Genomic DNA, 21,900 nt, shown 5'->3' on the forward strand with positions numbered 1-21,900 from the left:
AACACCAAATCCAAGCTGCACTCATAGCTATAGGGGCAGAGCAGCCCCACAAACCAAGGGCAGGGGGCCTCATAAAGGGATGGAGGAAGGCTCTTCCCCTTTTCCCAGGACATCCATCCCTCCTGGAAGGATCAGGCCGTACCCTCCTGCACTGCATGGGTGGCACATGCACGGGGACAGCAAGAGTGCAAAGCGAGGAGCTCAGAATGGAGGTGCAGTGCTTGGAGAGGTACAATCAAGCTCCGTGGGAGAAGAAAAAGAGCTGTGCCTCTGCTACAGCAGCCTGTGCCTTAAATTCAGCCCCGCTGGGCTGGTAATTTGGCTGCCAGCGGGTATATTGATGCACACACAAGAGGAGAAATGTCTGCGTGCTCCTCTCCAAGGACCGCAGCCAGCACTCTGGGGCTGCCACTGCACCAGCACTCTACACTTCTCAGCTAAGGTGCTTCACCAAAACTGGGCTTTTTCCCCCTCTTTTTCCTCCATTCTGGATGTTGGATAATGAACGAGAAAGCAGCAAAGGGTTTCCTAGACCCAGGTGCCCCGAGCATCCTTGCAAGAAGTGGCAGCTTCCTACAGCGCATCCCTCTCTCCCCCACGGTAAGGGAGCTGCCAGAGCAAAATCATGGGTTTGTTTGTCAGGGAGCAAACTGTGCCTCTCCCTGGGGGTCTTCCACCTCTGCTCCATTAAAGAAAAGAGGAAAAAAAAAAAAAAGAGAGAGAAAAAAAAAAAAAAAACATTTTAAAAACCCAACACTTAACAAGACAGCTGCGGGGAGGCTACTTGACTGATTGAGTTTTTACCTGTCCCTTACAGGCAAGCTAAGGTACTTAACATAGAAATGAGGTTTAGTCACAGCAAGGCGTTTGGGATTAGAGTTGGCTGGAGAAACTCTGATGGAACTACGTTCCTCCAAAATATGCACTCCTGTCAAAACTGAAATGCTTTGTGAGATTGAACAGGTTTAGCCAGAAGTTCATTTTCTAAGGAAAATCGGGGAGCGGGCGCAGGAAAACGTTGAATGAGAAATTGTGCTTTTTCTTTTGAGCCAGGCTGTTGTGTCTGCTGGGTATTTGGAAGTTGTGCATTACCCTGGGAAGAACCTGTAGAATTTGTTTTCTCTGTAATGAAAAATTTACCCAAACTCAGCAATTCCCTGCTCCCTGCTGGCTGGCAAGCTGGTAGCCCTGAAGACATTTCTGTCTCCGCAGGAGGTGCTTGCTGTTGGACTCCAAGGCCAATGAAACTCGACAAAAGTGAGCTATCAAAACCCACCTGGAGCAAGCTTGGGGAGGTAAGAGCAGCCCAGCAGGACCCAAACAGAGAGCAAAATTGCAGAGGAGTGATGAATTTTGTGAAGGTAAGTCTGCAGCAGTGACCTGTGATTCCTCAATACTGCATTTTGGAAAGCATCAGCCCACTGGCAAGCAGCAGAAGTGATGGGGGAGCCCCTCAAAATAGAGGTGATGGGAAAATGACTTTCCACCCATCCTGGATGACAGAGCCTGGGGTTTTGGGGAGCCTGTTGGCTTCTCTTTTCAAACGTCTCCTCTGCCAAAATGCAACATCATTCCCTCTGGGTAAACCTGCTACTTGAGCCCTGGCAAACACTCGTGCTCCTGGATCTGAAGGGTGAAACTTTAGGGTCAGGTCTTTGTCAGGAGCTGTGATCTCCACTCAGGAGAGACTCGCACCAGGTTCTCGGGCTCCAGTTTGAGCACTGGGAAGAACGAGGATGGACTGGGCTTCACCTCCCTGAGACAGCTCCCTGGAGGCTGGTGGCAGAGAAAAGGATTTTGGGGTGCTGGAGCTGCCAGCAGTCTCCTGCCTGCCCAGCTGGGTGGATCTTACACAATCATAAAATCATTTAGTGTGGAAAAGGCCTTCAAGATCATCAAAATCAGGGATGCAGGGCACATGGATGCCTAGGAACGGGGGTTGAAGCTGCCTCTGCACTTACCTAGAGGATGCCAACAGCCTCCCTCACTCTGCTTCAGGAGGCAGCAGCTCCAAATCCCCCCAAAATCAGGTTTCCCACCAGACTGATATTTTAGCAGCCCTGCCCAAGAGAGACACTTGTCCAAGAGCAGGAACCACATCCTGAGCCCCAAGACCCAGCCACAGCACAAACTAAACCCAGTCTGCCACAAATGCCCTATTTAAACCGTGAGGGTCTACCAGCTACAGGAGCAGATTTGGGGGAAACCACCAGCACCTTGTGGCCCCAGGGGAGCGAATCTGAAATTATTCTCCAGCACCAAAAGGCGCTCGCTGCTGCTGCCGAAAACCAAGGAGGCTTTGTGCGAGCAGATCTGGGGCTGGGGTGTCCATGAGCTCTTGGACTGCTGTCCCTGTAACCCCAGCTGCACGCCCGGCCATCCAAACCAAACAGTGCTCTGGGTTGTGGGTGGTTTTGTTTTTTTTTTTTTTGGTTTTGTTCTCCCACCCCCCTCCTGCTTTGGGATGAGAAGACCTTTATAAATGACTTCCGCTTAATCTCATTGCCAAGCAGACATCGCTGCGCTCTGCCATTGCATCATGCTCTGAAGACAGTTTTCTGCCCGGGCTTAAAAGAACATTGTTTGTAGAACAGAGCGAACAACACGTGAAAAGGAGAGGAGAAAAAAAAAAAAAAAAAAAAAAAAAAAGAGATCAGTGATGTTTGTTGGAAGAAAAACCCGTCCGTTTGTTCAGACGAGGATTCTCAGCACGTACAATCTCTGCTCAGAACAAAAGGAGTCGCTTGTTCCCTTCTGTGTTTGCAGGAAGAGTCCTGCAAATATTCAGGGGTGTTTGTGCTGCAGATGAGCTCGCCTACCTGAGCATCCCAGCACCCCAAAAATCACGGATGGGGGCCCAGCCCTCACCCAGCCCCACGGCTCCAGACCCTGAGCCTTTCCTTTCCTACTCCACGGGAAACGAGCAGCCTATCCAAAACGAAATAACCACGCCACTAAAATTCCTCTGGGCAGAAGTTGGGGAAGAAACACAGCCCCAAATGACCTTGCCAGTGCCCATCAAGATGTAGGTCAAATATTTTCATTGCCGAGTCACTAATCCCCCACGTGCAGCCTTTCAATATTTGTATTGCTTCGTACTCCTTCCCCGCTGAAGCAGCGGGGGGGGGGGGGGGGGGGGGAAGAAATAGCTGCCTGGATTGATGGGCTGGTAATTTCTGCCAAAATCCAGCCCTGGCTACAACTGCTCAGGATGAATGGTTGTAGCTGCAGGGAGGAGCGGGGGGAGCGGCTGCTCCGCCAGCTGCATTTCTGCTCGGATTCACGGCTTTTGCCACCTTCCCGAAACAGCTGCATCCCCCAGCAGGCGAGCACAGCCACCCCGATGCGCGCAGACAGCGTGCTGGGGTCCGAGCACACCCTTCAGACCTCCCCACTCCCGTCAGCAGCCGGGAATTCGGAGCAAAGCGCTCGTTTCGTGGCGCAAAGCTCTTGTTTCGTGGCGCAACGCTGAGCAAAGCGGCGCGAGCATCGCCGGGGCTCGGGCGCCTGCAATGCGGCCACCTCCGGGCTGCAGCACCTCGGCGGGGAGGGGAGCAGAGAATTGCATCGCTGCCCCCCTCCTGGGGAATTTGAAGAGACGGGAGAGTAATTAGCCGTGATGGAATTTGGCTCGCACAGAAAAATACTACAGCGGGAGGCGAGGCTCCTGGGTCACGCAGGGACAGGCAGGAGGGGAGAGGGGGCCTCAAATCACCAGCTCCAGACCCCTGCCATCGCCGGCAACCGAGCCGCGTAATCCAATTCGGAAATCTATCATGGAAATCTTAAAATTAGCTCAATTTGCTGCCTTCCCCCCCTGCCACCGCCGGCTTCCTGCTCTGCAGCTGCCTCCTTCCGACAGCGCCGAGGATGCTCTGCTCCCGGCACGCCCACCCCTGGGTGGCTGTCCCCACGTTTTGGGACACGCAGAGGTCCCCATGTGGACACGCATGGCCTCAGGGCTGGCTTCCCCTGGCTGGCTCGGTGACGGCATCTCCAGAGAGGAACGAAACCGGAGGAGAAACTGCGGCACGGAGAGCATCACGTTGTCAGGCCAGAATTAAAAGGCCAATTACTTTATAATCTCCCGGGTACGGGGATGGTCTTGTTGGTTCAAACAGGGCTTAACGAGACACGGTCCTTGCCCAGAAAAGAGATGTTTCTGCCGACCAGAGAGCATATAATAAATTCAGATGAAGGCAGAGGTTGCGTCAGTGAAAACGAAGCACAGGCTGCTTTCTGCCCTCCTATCTACCCCTGTAAATCCCAGCCAAAGGATTTTCTAGGTTTTGCACACACATTCCTCTCCCCACTGCTTCGTTAAATAATGCTCCGTGCCTTTTTCCCAGCATAGGCTGGAGCAGTCACCCCAGGGATGCAACAAGGAGCCAGCAGCCTCGGGGCTCTCCTGGGAAGAAGATCCCTGGGGATAGAAAAACAACATTTGGATTTTTTTTTCCTCCTTTTTCTCCAGTTGTTAGGGAAGGATGTACCTTGGCTTTCTTGCAACGGTCTGATGGCTGGAGCAGCGTTTGGAGGAGCCTCGTTTCCAGCCTAACATTTGCAAACAGGAAGAAAAACATTGATTTTTCTCCCCTTAGGCCGATTCATGGAAAGCTGCTCTTTGGGCACCTGATAGCAGGGGATGTGCTGGGTGCAGGAGGATGGAAGAGGCTGTGCCTGCTGGGGTGCAAGGCTTGTACCCCCACCTCCACACCTGGCTGCTGCAATAAGGAGCACCAGGACCTGCCGAGAGCACGGAGCAGGTTTTGGCAGGGCACACAGCCCTGTTCAGCACACGAAGGCTCACCTCTGCCTCCCGAGGATGGTTATCACTTCGGAGAGTTAGTCATCCCGACCCAAAGCCATTAGTTACAAAACAGGGAAGAGGGCTTAAATGCTTGAACATGTTAGCTCAGCCCTTCAGGGAACTCCTGATGTGCCAGAGCATCTAATCTCTGCAAATCACTTTTCTTCTGCCATGCTCTGGGTTTTCCTTTTTAATCAACTTAATCTTTATTCATGAGGTGTGTTGCTGCATTACAGAAGCACCCGGATCCTAAGCATCAGGTTCGGGGAAGAGAAATTAAGGAAAACTCGGTGCTTGTTCCAGCCGGGGCTTAAGGTCTTGAGCCATTTATCTGGGCGGGTGGGAGGCCCCAGCACTCCCCCAATTCCCATCGGGGATGGGTGCAGGGGAAGGAGGAGGTGGGAAAGGGCCCAAGGGTGCAGGGGATGAGCGATGCACCCCGAGGCTGGCGTGCTTTGATCAGCACATCTCCCTGCTATATTTAATCAGCCAGGTCCACGCTCACCTCACCTTGCCAGCGGAGCCTTTTTAAAAAAAAAAAAAAAAAAATTCTTTGAAATAAAAATAATAAATTAAAAGGATCAAAGAATTGAGTGACAGCAATGAGAATAGAGAATAAAGGAAGTGCTAATAAGATTGAGGGGAGAAGTGGGGCAGAAGGCAGCCTCTGCTCCCAGAGCGAGCAAAGAGCAAGGACACCAGGAGCTGCCCTGAGTGGACTCAGCCCATTCCCCTTGTCCATCCACACCCACAGGGGATTTTTGTGAACCTGTTCCAAGAAGGGACCTAGGGAAAGGCAGGATGGAACATGGTTTCACACCCCGGTGTGCTGGGAAATGTCAGTGCTTCTGTTCTGGGAAGACTGCTTCCAGGAAGGCATAAGTGGAAATTGATGCTAAGGGCCGTCATTTAGGGGTTCCCAAGAGGGGCTGCCAGAGCATGACCCCATTTCTGGGAGCCAGCCCCACAGCACCCCAGGTTCCCCCGTGCAAACAGTGCTGCTCAGCAGCCCACATCCTCCCAGCATCAGCATCCCCCTCCCAGCCATCATCCAGAGGTACTAATGGGATTGTAGTTCTGCTAATGAGCTGTAATTAATTCATTAGCCTGTTAGCACAGGAGTTTTACATTTTTGGCAAACACATCTTGTAGCTAGGGGGGAGGCTCTTCCCCAGCAGGATCGGGCACTACTGGTGGCAGGGGACAAGCCCCATCCCTGCACCCAGCACACACCCCTCTGCTGGCCCCACTGGGCACCAGTTTTACCGTAGGGACAGGACCCTGGAAAAGCCACAGATGTTCCCTGGATTGCAGACAGCATCACAAACCTTAATTCCGAGGGTTCAGACATCTCCAGCAGCCCCCTTGGGAACATCAATCCCTTCTAGCAAATTTAACAAGGAAAACACAGCACAGGCAGAGAGCAAGAGATGCCGGGACGCTGCTCGGTCCCTGCAGAGCAGGAACAAGCTGGAGGAGATTCCCCAAAGCACCGAGGAGGCAGCCAAAGCAGGCTGGGGGCCAAGCAACGTCTGAGCTGCAGCGAGCAGCCCTGCGATGCTCAGAGCTGTGCCGCTGCCTCCTGCGTGCCCCCGGAGCCTGAGCCCAGCCCGGCTTCTCCATTACCACGGTGGTTAATAATTGAAGCGCCGGTGTAGAGGCATTAAAGTTTCAGGGCTGACACGTTTGGAGTGAAGCAGAAGGATCAGAGACGGTGCTGCTAATTAACCCAGCACAGCGCAGGCAGCACCGTGTAGATCCCTGCCCGCCTGCCCCCACAGACAAACCCTTTCCTCCCCACAAACCCTGCCTTCTCAGAGCCCCTCAGACCAGCTTTCCAAAATCATCCATCCCGCACCAAAAGGGATTTTGTCTCAATACCATGTAACTTGATAAAATAGGAGGATTTCTCCCCAGGGAGAGTGGTTTTCTGTAGGGCACGTGGCTTTGCACAGAGCCAGCCCCGAGCAAGGGTTACGAGCTACCTTTGCTGGACTCAGAGGCCAAACAGGAGGGCTCTGCTGCAGGAGCAGATGGAGCCGTTGTGCCTGGGAGCCAGCCCAGCCCCGCTGCGGTGACAGACTGTCCCACGCCACCTCCTCCGCAGCCCCCGAGGGGCACAACTCACCCCCAAAAGGAGCCACAGGCCAGCTCTGCCCCTCACAGCCCTCCCCCAGCACCCCTCTCACCCCCCTTGTTCCTCCCCTTTATAAGCCACCAGCCCAAGAGGCTGAGGAGCAGGGTGCTTCTGCTCTCATTAGTCCCAGCTGGGCAGAGCTCACCATCTTCCCACCAGTGCTCTCAGCAATTAAGCTAATTACATCCCCCCTGGGTAGCCAATGCTGCTTCCCTGGTGGCGCAGGCTTTGGGTTTCTTTGCGCTTTAGGGGATGGGAGGTTGTTGCGTGCAGGATGGGATCCCCTGGATTAAAAAAAAATAATAATCCTTTAGACCCATTATTGCTCTTGGCTCCATGGAACACCCTTGCAGCTTGAACCCTCCTAAGCCCTGCACTGAAATCCCATGGAAAACTTGGGATTTTCAGCGCTACCGTTTGAATTCCCTTTTTTTTTTGGCTGCATCCCCGGGGGAAATGGAGCGCCGAGGGGAGGCGGGCGGCGGGGCTGTCTGAGCAGAGCCCGTCGCTGCGCTCAGGTTTTGGAGCACGGCGGCTCGGCGATTAATCTTCCCCCCGACACCGCCTGGGCCAAGGCACAAGGGAGCATTACCTTGATTAAAAGGGAGGCGTTAACGAAGCCTGCTGGCCCCAGGGTCGCAGCCAGCTCCCCGAATTGCAGGGAGCCCACCGGGTGCCCAGGACACCGCTGAGCACCGCGGGCGGCCGCTACCCAACGCTCCTGGGCACCGTCCCTCCTTGCTGGGCAGCCAGCGGATGCTTCCCTCATTAATTTCTTGCTCCTTGGAGGCTGCTCCTGCCCTTTCAAAGCATCAGACACCGCAGGCACAAAGGAAGCTTTTCCCCATGGAGTGCCACCGGCCGGGTGCCTGGCCTGGGAGCACACCAGCACCCCTGGGTGCAGCGCTGGAGCTGAGCTAACGATGCCACCGTCACCTCTACTTCCAGCCCAGGTGCTTGTCCCACTTCCCAGCCTTGTTTCACTCCTTTCATCTTACAAAAGAATATATATTTTTGGAGAAGCTTCTTCCATGGCAATATTATTAATGTGGCTTTCTGGCCGTGCATTTGGGCTGTTCCTTGCCGCCTCCCCTGAGGACCGTTCCCAGGTCCCTCTCCCCCCCTTGTGCTGTCCCTGCAGCTGTTCTTGTTTGCTCAATACCAGATATTTTATTACCTCCCTGGAAAGTTACTGGGGACATTTCCTAGCACAGCAAACACTCGGAGCCGTGTGCTGCTCCTGGGGTCACACCGAGTCCGAGGAGGCTGCAGCCACCCTTGCCCCACACAATTTTGGGAGCCCAGGGGGCATCCTGGCCCCGTGTCCACCCCGCTGCCCCCGTTCCTGGTGCTGGGTGTCAGGATGACAAAGCCGAGCAGGCGCAGCACCCAGCAGCTCCCTTAATTAATGGCATTGCGAGCACTTCCCTGCCGGGCCATGAATAAAACATCCTTTCTCAGGACCCAAACTTTGAAAAATCTCATCTTTTTTTTTTTTTTTCTGTTAATTATGTTTGACGGGATGCTGTGCTTTTATTATTTTCTCCTGATTAATCGGGGGGTGAAAGCTGGTTTGGGGCCCCAGTTTCCTGGAGGGATGGTGTAACCATGAGGGAGGCTCCCCCCAGCCCGTTCCCACCCCTGGGAACGCAGCCACCCCTGCGGTGTCACAGCCCACGAGCCTGTCCACTCGGATTTGCTTCATCCATCATACTTTTTGGCATTTCTGCATCCTTCATCACCTAAGACCTGGAACCCAGCCTCTCCAGACCCCTTCCAACTCGGAAACGTTTGTCCCAGACCCCCTCAGTCTGCAGAGGGAAGGAGAAGGAATGGGATAACAGAAGCCAAGAGGCTCTAGGCCCTCGGGATGAGCTCCTGGCCCACAGGCTGCCCCCACCCAGCAGCTTGTGCTGGGCAAGCAGTTCCCACTGCCTCTTGGCTTGGGGAACCAAAGCAATTTCTAAGCAGGAGAGAGCCGCTGCCTGCGCACATCCAAGTCTCGGAGCATCTCCCTCTATGGAGAAAGGTGAAATTCCACCCACAGCTCCCCTGGCTCTGATCCAGAGGAGCTGCATTAGCAGAGCTTTGCCAGGCCGGGATCAGCCCCAAATCCAAGCCCTGCTGTTGCACAAGCAAGAGTCTCAGCCACCCGAAATGCTTCAGCCTGGCCACACCGGGTGCCAGCTAGCAAGGGAGGATGGATGCTGCCCCACTATGAGCACCACGGCACGGTGCTTTTATGGATGGAAATGACCAGGACTTGATTTTCCCAGTGTTTTTGTGGGCTGTGGCTCCTTGGGCTCTGTTGGGCACCATGGGCTGTGTAGCCCTGGCTGAGGGTTCGGCTGCCCCTACGCCCGCAGCCTCTACTGGAGACGCAGGCTTGGGGGGAGATGGCAATTTCCTGCCTGAGCAACAAGCGCTTTACTTCTCGCTGCTTCCTCTGCCAGGCAATTTTCTCTCTCTGCTGAAAGCCCTGGGCTCCGTCCAGCTCCGCCGTCCAGCCTCCAGCGCAGCGCAGGGCTGCAGCCAGCAGTCAGCACGTCAGATGGGCGCGCACAGGCTCACCCTGAGCAGCATCTCTCCATCACTTCTGCCCTCCTGAAGGTCCTAAAATGCTCAGCTCCCAGCGAGGCCCATGCTGTGACCCTAAGAGCTGGAGCATAAATGCTACGAGTGCTCTCCCAGGCGAGAACTGGCACCTTTGCTGCAAGGAAATGCGGTTGCATCCACTCACACGAGCTGAGGATGCTTCACTTGGTTTTTAAGAGGGTGGCCTGCAGGGCAAAAGGATCTGCTAGTAGCTTTGTCACCGCACTGCAAGCATAGAGCTAATAAAGGAGATGCTCTCTGCCAAGGTGGAGAGGAGCTAAGGAGAGGAAAATGAATGAGTAATCTAAGCACAGCCACTAAAAATCCCCCGGTGCTCTTCAATAAAGCAGAGATTAGGAGGAGGATTTTCAGCCCCGCTGCAGGCTGGGGCTCAGCTCTGCCATGGAGGTTTTGCACGGGGCTGAACAGCTTCATCGCGTCCTGGTTGCCCATCTGGGAAGCAGAGACCTCCTTGATTCCCCATTAAAAGCTTGATTTGGTGCTGGCTGTGCAGCACTCCAAGATCTCCAGGAGAAGGGAGAAGCTGCAGGAAGGCAGAGCACGGCACGGCCGGGTGGCAGGGAACAGCAGGTACGAGCTGTGCTCATTTCCACAAGCAAAGTCTTCCCTCAGATGCATTCATCAGCCCCAGCTAATTGCTCACTTGCCGTCACCGGGATCTTGGTGCTGCAGAACAGCCTCGGCCACCCAAAATGGCTTTGGGAGACTCCTGGTGCCTGTAACCCCGTACTGATCACCACCAAAAGCAGCTTCATGCCCATGTGCTGACCGATTCCCTGCTGAGCAGGGGGTTTATAAAGGTGGCAGGGTCGAGACCTCAAGGTGCAGGGCATGGAAGAGATGAGGCTGTGCAAGACCGGACTGCACGATGGCCAGGATCTCACCTCCAGAGATACCACCGCCTGCCTGCATGCCCAAAACACCTCCCTTCATCTCCTGGGATGGACACAGCCTTCCCACGAGGGCACTAGGAGGCAGAAGCCTTCCCGAGACCACCAGGCACATCCTCAGGACAAATAATGAAGAGGAATTTGCACGGGCCAACAGAAAAGGAACCGAAGCAATCCCAGTGGGAGCATATTTTTGTAAGCCGGGGCTGTAAGAGAAAGGGCAGGAAACCTGACACATCACAAATCACTCTCCTGCCACTCGCTGCAGCCTCGAAATGCTCTGTTAAAAATAAGAAAATGATAAAGCTGCCGGCAGCAAAGCAGAACCAAGGCCAGGGCCGAGGGCAGCTCAGGTTTGAGGCTGGCTTCCAGGTGGATGGAAAAGTCTCTGAGGTTTGCAGCTGATAAGCTCTGGTGTGATTTATCAGCACAGAGCTGCTCAGCTCCGTGGCGTTCGTCACCCGCAGCAGCACACGTGGCAGGGGAGACGATGCCATGGGGGGGCTCGGCCGGACCTGCAGCAGGGAGCAGGGAGGGGGAATCAGCTCAGACACAGCCCCCTGCAGCCCAGGGCTGAGCCCAGAGCCGTGCAAAACCTCAGCTAACAGTGATCTGGCTGAAAAATGAGGGCAAAGGCGAACTCTGCAAGTTCAGTGCAAAGCAAACAAATAATTAAAGTGTGGGGGAGGCAAAAAAAAATCAAAGGTGTTGAAGCATTTCAGTGCTTCCAAAAGAAGCACTCAGGGGTTTTCTCAGGAAGCACAGACACCTGTTTGCTTCGACATTCTCCAGGTGAGACCTCCGGCAGCATTTACCTTTCCATTTTCAAACCTGGCTGCTCTGATCATGGAGGCACAAAACCCTGGGGAAGAGCAGGAACCTCCCCGCTTCCCCAGCTCCAGCGGGGTTCCCACCACCCCCAGGCCCATTTTCCCAAATCAGAGCCAAATCCTTGAACATCCTTGGCCCCAGGCAGGGGTTGGGAGATCCTGGAGTGCCAGGTGCTCCCTGGCCATGGGGTGAGCCCCCAGCGGGGCTGGGCAAGGTGCCCCCACCCCAGCACCCCACCGCGCAGCACGCACCAGCTTGTTCAAATAAAGCCCCATCTGTGCGCTTTATTTACAGGAGGATGTTTGCTCTGCTGCAGAAGCTGATTTGGCCATGAAAGTTTAAACAGGATGGAGAAGGGCCACGGAGCAGGGGGTGTCCTGGAGACGGGACGCGGCCCGGATCCCTGCAGCAGCGCCCCTCCACCCGGGCTCCCCGATACCGTGAGCACCTCGGTGGCGTTGACGCAGAGGTTGGGATCTGCAGAGAGCCACCAGCCCCGGGACAACCTGCCCTGCAGGTTAGAGGAGACGCAAAGTGGCTTGCCCACACACGGAGCAAAAATCCCTGCTGGCCACTGAAAGCCCAGGGCGCCCCGTCAGAGATAACCCCACGCGCTGTGAACAGCCCCGGGAATGGGCACGGCAAAGCCGCTCGCAGCCTGGGGAAGGAGGAGCGGAGCAAGGGAAACCTTTTGTAAAAATGTTTCCCCCCAAAGCAGGTGTCTTGTTGGCCAGCCAGGAATAAAATCCCTGCTTTCCATGTTGCTGCACCCCAAGGTAGACCAGGAAACCACCCCGAGTCCCTACAGACACCAGGACAACCCCCAGGCCACCACATCCATGCCTGCTTCCCCGCCGGGGGCAGATGAGGAGCCCAGCCCTGGAGAAAATGTTCCTCCCAGCCCTTCCAAGTCCCATCAGGATGCTCCAGGCTGGTGACCACCCCTTTGCACGTCCAAATGCCCCCTCCTGGCAGGCAGGGAGCTCACCCATCCCACCTGGACTCACCCACGTGGACTCACGCTCATTCAGCTCCGTCTTTCCTTCCAAAGACAGCTCCTGGAGCCATGGAGCTGGTGGAGAAAAATCTCAAAGGTCTCACCTCTCGGAGCCAGCCCTCGCCGTCCTCCAACACTGCTCCTCCTGAGGAGCCGGGTGGTGCAAGCAGCTCGCCCGAGATGTGCTCTCGTGGATGGATCTAGAGCGGGGAAAGGGCTGGGGAAGTGGGAAAACCTGCACTCGAGCCAGCAGCGCTCGCCCAACCGCTGGTTAGTGGCCCCACAGGAAACACCTCGCCGTGCTCACCCAGACAGACGTGTTCCCAGCAAGGCTGGTGGTGGCCAGGAGCACACGGAGGTCCTCACAGCCAGGTGATGGAGGCGACTGATGTGTTTTGGGGTGCCAGCACCCACACGGTGCACCCTGCAGCTCTCCCACCAGCCTCCCCAAAGAGCCTGGGGTGCAGCACAAGGCTCCCCTCTCTGGTTAGGAGAAGGTTACTCAGGCTAAAGACACGTCCGTGCGTGTGTGTGTGTCATAAAACCAGACTCTGCTTCCTCCTGCCGCCACCCTCACCGCCGAGCCGGGCGGTATGGCCAGTGCTCGCCACAGGGCTTCAGCCACACTGCTGGCAGTGCCAGGAGCTCCTTCCCTGCCACAGCAGAGCCCCCAGCACCCAGCCTTGTGTCCAGGGACGTGTCGTCCTTTCCCCACTGCCACAACAGGGAGCAAAACAGTGCAGGGGGAAACGCTGGTTTCGCAAGGAGCTCTGACAGGAGAAGCCAAACCCTAGCTGGGAGATCCGCAGCTCAAACCGAGCCAGGAAGCGTTTCTTGCCAGCCACGAGCGAAAGAAGGGAAGGAGGAGGACCAGGTGAGGCTGGGCTCGAAGCACCATCTGCCGCCTGTCTTTGCAGGACGCCAGCCAGATCGCGGCCTACAAGCGGAGTCCTCTCGCCCGCACGGACACGGTGCTGTCTGATGAATTCAAGGGGCTGAAACGCTCCTGGGGAGCCGTGGGTCGGCCTGGAGCACTGCTATGGACTGGAGGTCTGTGAGTCGTGGGCTGCAGCTCGGAGGTGACCGCTGAGCATCGCTGTTATCAAAAGCTGAGATGCTCACGAGGCAGGAGGGCCCCGTGCTCCTGTCCCGGATTCCCAACCTGGATCACTGCCTCGGAGATGGGTTCCCGGTGTGCTGGATGTGTCCCCTTCATCCCAGTGCCACTCTCCACCCAGCAGCCGGTCTCAGTGCTAAATCCAACATCACTACTCGCCTAAATACTGCATTCCCCAAGGCTTTCTCCCCATGGGTACCACCTGAAAACAAACGCATGAAGGAACAAACAGATCCTGCAGAGGGACTTCTAACAGGATTTTTCTGTCATTCAAGAGGCACTAAGGCTGACACAGAAACACTTGCATGGATCCTTCCTTCCACCTTAAAGACTCAATTTTCCCAGCTTTGCCCACACGACCCCACCGCAGTGGCCCAGGACCTTCCTCCCCACCTCATCCTCCAGCCTCCTCCACACCCTCGTGTGGAGGCATTTCGGCTGTGCTGTGTCCAACCCTCGTTTCGAGGCATTTGGGCTGAAAGGAGCAGCTGCGAGCACAGCACGCAGCGCTGCGAGGCCAGGAGCAAGGCTTGCCAAGAGGTTTGAGGGAAAAAGGCCGGTGAGGAGCGGCTGGCCTTTGCAGGCTGCTTTGCTTCATGCCTCCCTTCCGACCGCACGGTGCCCTCAGCCAAATGTTTTTAAAGGTTTACCCGCACACTGATTATACCCTGTTTGCCTTCAAAGCTGGACTGAGATCTCTCTCCTCACCGAGAGGCAGTGGCTGCTGTCACACCGTCACCTTCAAAGCCGATGGAGGTTGTGCATGGTCCCGCTGAGCATCACTTGGCTGCAGGAACTGGTCAGAGGGAAGTGGCTGATGCCTTCAAAGTGGAGCACGGGTGGATAAGTGGGGAGGGAGATGGAGATTTTAGCTCCTACCGGGTAATTATCACCTGCAGAAAGCTAGTGGGGGGGAATTATCAACTAGAATAAAACCAATCTCTCTCCCAGATCCACAGTCTCGGTGTTTGGTCGGGCTCCAAGGCTCAGCATCTGAAGGGGATGGAGAGGTCTCACGACACCTTCGCCAAGGGTCTGCACCCCTTTTGCCCGGCGGCGTGGCAGCGGGAGGCTGCTGCCAAAAGAACTGCTTCGTCTGGGAGAGACGAGAAGTGACTTAATTACAATAAGTCCCTTCCCAGCAAAACTGCCAGGTGCTAAAAGACTTTTTAATTTAGCAGAGAAAGGCAGATCACCGCCAAGCATCTGGAAGCCAAACCCAGAGAAAAATCCAATTAAAAATCAAGCGGTGCTGCAAGGTGATGGATTATTCATTTCAGGATGTCTCGAAACGAAGGCAAGGGGGAAGCTACTGGATGCTTCCAGCACCGTACCTGCTGGCGAGCAGCACTTCTCCCCAGCTCCTGGGCACGTGCTGACTTCGTGGCAGAGGCGAGGCCAGAGCTTGGCCGAACACAAGGTTCCCGTGCATGTGATGGAGGACGAGCCCTGCGCCCTGAGCCCTGCTCGGTAAATCGCTCTGCTTCGTGCTCAGAGGCATTAATAACCCAGAACTAGCAGCCAACGCCATGGAAACCAACTGGTAGTCAGTGACAAGTTCTCCTGTTGCTATAGGAACCGGGCCCAAACAAATAAAAATTACCTATAATTTTTTTTTTTTTTTTCCTCCCCAAAGTTCTCCCACATTGCATTTCCATAGCAACTAATTAGCTCGTTAGTGATCTGAACCACACCAGTGGATGGGCAGAAGGGCCCCGCTGCCCGACCTGGCTCCGTCCCCTCTTGGCTCCTCGGTGGCAGCTCCAAGGGCAGTGACACCTCCGGCACAAAGACACCTCTCTACATTACACTCCGGTTTCTCAGCCTCGTCCTTTCCTTCCCAGGCTGCCCACGTTTCCTTCAGCCTTGGTGCCAGTCTGCTTGAAGGCCTCTGGCTTGGCACTGCTCTCTTCTCCATCCTTCTGGCCACGGCATTCAGAGCTCCTGGTTTTCTGCTGCCTCCTGCACCAGGCTAGAATATTTCATCTGCAGGGCCCATGCAGGAGGCTCTCTCTTCTATGTTCCTTTCTTATGAACATGTCCCTTCCTCTGGCAGCTCAGTGGTATGGGGCTCCTCCAGCTCCAAGCCCCTCTGGAGCATTGCTCAGACACTTCCACCCACATCCCACCATCTGGGGACCTGGGGGAACCACTGCTCATCCCCACCAGGCCAAACCAGCGCCAACGCTCAGGTCTGGAACCCTCTGCTGCCTCGTTGGAAGTAGCAATGGATGGCCAAGAAAAAATGGTGGCTTTGCAGGTTGAGAAGGAAGCATCAGATCCCCTCCCTCAATCGCAAGCCGTCCTGGGTGCAGCAGGATCCTCCCTGAGGCCGTTCTGCTGGCTCAGAGCTGGGTCCTGCCACAGGGAATGGCTGAAGCCAGAGCAATCAGGTGTTAAAAATTGACCAGGAAAAAGAAATGGTTAGGAAAAAAAAAAAAAAGAGCAAAGTGGCAGAATTGCTGTTGACAAGTGTTGGTGTAATTAACACAAGCAAGCACATTCAAGGAGATTAGATGTATTAAACCACAGTTGCAAACCCACAGAGAAGAGATGGCACCCTCAATTAGTGTCAGAAACTGGAAAACAGAGAGCAGGCTGGATTGCCTTCACGGTGGTGGAAATCCGCTGCAACCTGAAATCCCCTGACTGCAGCCACACGGAAACCCAGGGCTTCTTGGTTTTGCTGTCTGTGATTCCCATATTTTGGCACTTCTCAAGGAGTAAGTTATGAAAATAAGATACACAAGGAAAAAGGAAACAATCAGCAATAAAAAGAAAAAAGTGACCGAAAGCTTTTGAAACTAGCAATCCTGAGCCTCAGTCCAGGGCCTTAAATACAAAATGAGATTAAAAGAAAAAAATTAAAATGAAAATAAAAAAGAGGTCAGATGAATTCAAGAGAGAAGAGCATTCCCCCAGCCCTTCGGACACACAGACCAGCTCCTTGGCACCACAGATCCCCACTGAGCTACAGGAGGGGAGCAAATGCCTCAGGGCTGCCAAGCCCTGCAGAAGCAGAGCTCCTTTCTCCCATTCCCTTTGTATTTTGCTATTCCTCTGTTCCTTTGAGTCTCTGTTATTCACAGAGAGAATAGCTGAGTATTCCTCACTCAGGAGCTGCATCTCCTGCCCCCCCTGGGAACCACACAAAGCTGCCACGTATCAGCACGACGATTAGCAAACTGCTCCCAAGGATAACATAAATAGGAGTCCTTTGGGACCAGCTGGATGCTCAGGGGCTGGGTACTTGGTTAAAGTCCTTTCCTGAGACTTCAGGTAGAGTTGACTGCATTGAACGTTCCTCCCAAGCCCCTCACATGAAACGTTGATAAGGATGAGTCAGTGGAAACGAGAGATCTGAGTGCTGGTTTCATCAAAGGCGAAAAAAAATCACCCAAATTTTTGTGGTTTGGGTATCACCAGCTGGGAAGGAATCTGCTGCGGAGACCACTGATGCTGCCTGGAAGCCTGCCCACCTGCACATCCTCAGCTCGCCACTTTCTGGTCCAGAAGCCTGGGTCAGGGTGGAGGGGTATTGATTTTCCCCCAACCTGAGGAGTGCCACAGTGCTGGGGCTGCTCCCATCAGGCTTCAGCAAGATGGAGCCACATCGGGGTTTTGCAAATTGGCTTTTTTTGGCCAAAACCAGCCCAGCCCACTTAGTTAAGTTCCTATTGAGACATGCACTAAATTTGGCCAGCCTCAAAAGATGGAGCCAGGTTCCCATGTAGCTTCTCCAGTGTCTCGTAGGGAGCAAGCAGCACCAGCACGGGTGTGTGAGCCCCCAGCTCGCTCCTACCTCCCCCAGCCCCATCTCTGTGCCACCCCTGGGAATCTGCTGATCATCATCAGACACGACCAAAGCAGCAACTCAATCAAATTAGCTTTGATTGGATCAAAAGGCGAGGGTTTCGAGGACACAGACACGTACACCTGAGCAGGAGGCTGCTCCCCAGGACAGCGGGCTGAGCTCTGTGGCGTGGTCACCTACAGGTGATGGAAATGGGTGAACACCTGCCCTTGGGGCCAGGCATCGCTGGCAGCTCACATGCCCCCTTTCTGCAGGGTCCCAGGTAGGGTAACGTGAGCCCAGCCTTCCCTGAGATGCTTTTAATTCTTTCTCATCTTCTGAAATCAAATCAAAATCCGAAGGAGAAACTTTGTCATCCGAGCAACGGTAAGGGAAAAAAAAAAAAAAAAAATGCCTGGAGATGAAAGAGAATTGTAGATGGGTGTTTCATCTCCTGCTCTTGTAACGAACGTGAAAACAAAAAAGAAACAAATAAACCAAAAATCCCAGACGTGGTTAATGAGCTTTGCATTTCAATGCGGCACCCATGTCGCCGCCGCTCCGCCAGGCTCCCGCGGACCCGCTCGCATCGGGCACGGGCAGCAGGGCAGAGCAAGTTATATCAGGTTAAATATCACCAGCACTTATTAAACCAAACATGTGGCTTGAGAAGTCAAGAAAAAGTTTGTTAAATATTTTAGTACATCTGGTCTCCTCTTCCCCGCCCGTATACGGACTTATAAGATGCTTTGCATATTTATTTTAGCGTGCACTAGATTTATTTAAAAATAGCATCACCAGCACTGGAAACAGCCCACTTGCTTTTCATCTAGATCTTTGCATTGAATCAATGAATCCAAAATTAAACAAGGTTAGGTGAACCAAATCTATACAAGGACCTATTTGCTGATCAATACAGGAATGGATGCCTGGGACCTCTTTTCTGCATGAAATATGAGGACGCGTGAGAGAGAGATTGCTTTTGTTATTATATTAAAAAATTGGATTTAATCTCCCCACATAAAAAAATTATTTGTCAGAGAGATGCTGTCCTAAATAATTGATGCTGGTTGCATAGTACCCAGAAGAGAGAAGACTCCCTTCTTCCATTCCTAATGAGAGGGAACAAGACCTCAGATATTTTTCATCGGTGCACGGAGCTGAAACTCCACCTGGCTTCGGGAGTTTGGCTCCCCCCAGCACAGCAAGAAACGTGCAGCACACGGGGGAAAGGAGCTTCAGACACGTCTGGAGGCCAAATTCAGACCTGTAAGGGTCACCTGGCCTTGAGGTTCAAGAGGTGACGGTGGTGGCCAGGGAGCCAGAGAGGGAAGGAGGGTCTCCTGGAGAAGCCACCTCGATGCACCCACAATGATCTGGGAAAAGATGATCCGCCTTTCAGCCCATCCTGGGGACAGCATTTGGGGTTTGCTTTGGGAACAGCAATGCACTCAGCCAGGTGCCTTTCTCCCAAGTGTGCCACCAGACTTGATCCCTCAAGTGCTGAACCTGCTCTGCCCTGAATACATCTGCATATCAGACGCTTCCATGAATGAAAAATGCATGCAGCGGTAAATTGGAGGTGAAATAATACATCTGTTGTCAGCACTTTTTTTTTTTTTTCCACGGATTTCATTAAAAAAGACGTATCGCCTGATGAAGTTAACGCTGCCGGCTCACTAATTGTCCCCGAGGTGTCCCAGTTGCTCCGATGATGGATGGCTGCAGCAGCACCGGCCCTGGGCAGGAGGGGAGCAGGGAAGTCACCTCCCGAGGCTGTGCCCCCCTTCTGAGGGCTGGGGACGGTGGGTGGCAGGGCTGTTCCAGCCCCCTGCGAGGTGCCAGGGCTGGATTGGGATCCCGCAGTGCTGCAGGCTGGCTTCCTCTGAATGAGCAAGTGGGAGCATCAACGAAAGGAGAATTGAGAAAGTTGACCCCGTCCAGACACATCACGGAGCCCCGGTGATATTCCGAGCTCAGGGGACACTCCCAGCCCCAGTTTTCCTCTTCATCTTCACCCACCAGCATCCTTCAGCCCTCCTCCAGGCCAGGAGCTCTGCAGACCCGCAGTGACAGTTTTGGGGGGCAGGTGCCTGGGGTGATTTCAGCTCCTGCTGGCAAAATGAGGACAATCCTCGTGGCCATCCCCACTCAGCACCACCTCCACAGGGCGTCTCATCTCTCCTTGGGGGTCCTGCACCCACCTGGAGCCTGCATCCCTCGGGGGGACAGAGGAGCCAAGCAGGACAGTGATGTTCCCTGCCTCCCCGCAGGGTCCCCGTGCTGTCCCCTGTCCTGTCCCCGCAGGGCCAGCAGCCGGGTTAGCGGCTCACGGCGCACACGAGCACGCAGCAAAGAGGCAACAGCTGCTCCCCGCTGGCCCAGATTGGGATTTTAATTAAGGACAAGATTTGGGGGAATAAAGGGGAAGATCATTCTGAAAGCTTTAATTAAAGGAATGCAGGGCGAGGCAGGAGGATGGGAAAGGGAGCATCCTGCTGCCAGCTGGGCTCGGGGAGCACAGACACTCACTAAGATGCTCGGTGCCAAGGGGAGCACTGGACACTGCCCCTTGCCTGTCCCCAAATTGGGTCCGGGCTCCTCCGGTGCACGCAGAGAAGGCTCGGTGGGCTCCAGGCATGGTGGGGTGGTGCGATCTGAATAAGAAGAGCTTCTATTACTGCCTTTTTTAAGCCATCTTCCTTTTTCCTGGCACGTTTTCCATCGCACAGTCGCAGCGTGGGGTCCCCCCGGCTCATTCATCAGCTGCTCGTCACCGAGGCCGTGTGGGATGCTCTGCAGGGTGTTTGCAGAGGGTCAGCATGACCCAGGGAACTCCACGAGATCGCCTCGCTCCTCCACGCAACGCACGTTTTGGGGCGGCTTCAGACCCAAGCTAGAGCTTTTTGCCTCAAAACCCTGCACCGTAGGCAAGCATTTCTGAAATCTTGGCTTCCAGAAGGAGCACGCCGCTCTGGAAGTGACCCCGGTGTCCCTGAGCTGATATCGAGGTAACCGCTTCGGTTCATTGACGTTCCCATCTTCCACACCCCGAGCAGCTCCAAGATGCAAATCAAGTGCAAAAGCCACCCCGGCTCGCCGGGCTCCTCCGCAGCCCTCTTCCCACGTGCCTGCAGCGTCTGGAAATCAGCCGCCTGCTCCAGCACCCTCGGTATTTTGGGAAAGGTTAACGCAGCCTGCGACGGGCCGGGGCCACCACGCATGGGGCTGGGGAGCCTCCTGGCAAAGCTGCAGCAGCCCCAGGGCTCCCACGCGGGAGGTGACCCCTGTGGGGACCCCAGCACCTCCCCGACCTGCGATATTTTCGGGTTTTGCACCCTGAAGGTTTCCTTCGCTCGCCCCCGTGCTTCCCCGCCAGCGTTGCCACCTCTGAAAAAAGCAGCAGGGATGCGAAGGCAAAGGAGGGCTGCACCCGCTGGGCAAGCCGAGGGTTTTCACCCAACCTCTTCTGCTCGTTTGTTTTGGGGTCCTGTGTAAGGTAGCACGGGGTCATCCTGTTTTCCAGCACCCCACCTGTGGCCCCAGTGCTGGATTTGCAAATTGGGCTGCTAGGACGGGCAGAAAGGGCTCAAAGATTGCCCAAGGCAGTGGTGAAAACAGAGCAAAACTTGGAAACTCACCCTAGGGATGGCCAGTTATCAGTAAGGGCACCAAAGCACCTGGATGCCCATGGTTAAAGCAGAGCCTGGGCTCTCCTCACCCCAAAACGCAGCCTCTGATGGGCTGCCCCAGTCACTGCAGGTGCCCCCAAAATGATTATCAGCCCCCCCGGCAGTCTGGCTGGGCTTGGAAAGGCCACTCCATACAGCGGAGGTCTCGTTGGGCCACCCGAAGCAAAAAGAAACCCTCCCTAAATCCAGCCTCAGCCGCTTTTGGGTAAAAAAAAAGAAGAAAATTTAAGCAACATTAAAAAAACCGCAGCCCCAGAAAGCTGCCCACATCATCACACCCCCTGCTAATTGCTATCAGCCGGCCTCCCCCACAAACACTCTTGAGGAATGGTGTGAGCTGCAGCTCCGGGGAGCCCCACCAGCTCCCAGTATGACCAGTGAGGGTGCCCTCAGCGCACTGGGGGAGCCCATTTGGGGACGCCGTGCTAAGAGAGCTCCAAGTGATGGATTTTCTGCTTCTGCTGAAGTTCTCTCCTCGGAGGCACTGATTCATTTTTAATAGGTCTCGCTGTAGTTATTAAGTAATTAATAGAAACGAGAGCCCTCGAGCTTGGCCCCACAGCAGGCAGAGCCCCCCCGAGCCCCCTCCCCGTGCCGCAATTTGGGGTCGCTGCACCTCGGGCACCCCCCTCCCAATGCATCCCCGTGTCCCCACTGCTCCCGGCCTCATCCTGCCCGACCCCATACCGGGAGGGGGACAGCTCCTAGGGCAGATATTTTGGGATGAAGCCCCCTTTTCCCCCTCTTTTCCCCATCCCATTGCGCAGCGGCCACGCGAGGCGCAGCCCCACGGGAGCCCACGGGCGGCCGCTGGCCGCTGCCTCCCCCTCGCGGCGGCCCGGGGACGGTGCCCCCGGTCCGAGTGCCTGCTCCAGCCCTAAAAAGGGCCAGTGGAAAAAGAAAACCCACTGCCACCACCCCCCTCTGCTGTCCTGCGCTGCGCCCACCCATCCCAAACGGATGGAGCGATGAGGATGCTCCAAGGATTAAAAAAAAAGGCATCAAGGAGGTGGTTTG

The sequence above is a fragment of the Netta rufina genome, assembly GCF_964035555.1.
Source record: "Netta rufina genome assembly, chromosome: 15".
Taxonomy (NCBI): Eukaryota; Metazoa; Chordata; class Aves; order Anseriformes; family Anatidae; genus Netta; species Netta rufina.